Here is a 1010-nt window from a genome sequence, read left to right on the forward strand (position 1 = left end):
TATATATATATATATATATATATATATATTGATATATACATATGTATATACACATACATACATATATACATATGTAGATATATAAACATACATATATATACAGATATATATATATATATATATATATATATATGTGTGTATGCATATATTTTTATATATATGCATACACATATGTTACGTATATGCATATAGAGAGACGTAGTGTATGCGCGCGGGCGCATGCAAAGATTCAAGTTACCTCGTATTTAGACTGGCATCCTTATGCACCCATTCACTAGAATATGCACCATATACCTATCGAATTAGACAAACATAATATATAAATATATAAATGTATATACATATATATACGTATACATCTATACATATATTCCTTTATATGCATATACACATACTTGCGGACATATACATATGCATATATATATATAATATATACATCTACATATATATATATACACACACAGAGTAAAGTCTATAACACCACTTGCTAGGAATAGATGCTAAAATGTACGTATATTTATTTATATATTTGTAAATGTACGTATGTTTATTTACATATTTGTAGATATAGAGATTTGAATAAATATGATCGCTTAGTTTTTTCTGTTATATATGTTTGTATTTTTTGCATGCTCGTCACTACGCCGCAAGAGTGTTACAATATACTGACATTCTATAGTCACATTGATTTGAATAAAGAATTGAAGAACATTTCGTGTGCACTGCAACGCGTGTTGAAAAATATATTACATACAGTCATCTTCATATTTTTATGAGTGTAAACATTTGGACTTAGCGAATTACACTCTACCGTTCTTTGATTGAAAATGGTCGTGATTGCTATCGTTGAATTAAACTTTCCTCATTCTATTACTAACTTGGTGTATGTACGAATAGATTATTTATTTTCCTTTAATTTGAAAATAATGTAATAAATATCTCCCAATAATTAAAATAATGTTTTTCATCAACTCTGACCAGTATGGTTTTTTTTATATTTCACCAATTCA

This window comes from Octopus bimaculoides, chromosome 13 (genome assembly GCF_001194135.2).
Source record: "Octopus bimaculoides isolate UCB-OBI-ISO-001 chromosome 13, ASM119413v2, whole genome shotgun sequence".
NCBI classification, from domain to species: Eukaryota; Metazoa; Mollusca; class Cephalopoda; order Octopoda; family Octopodidae; genus Octopus; species Octopus bimaculoides.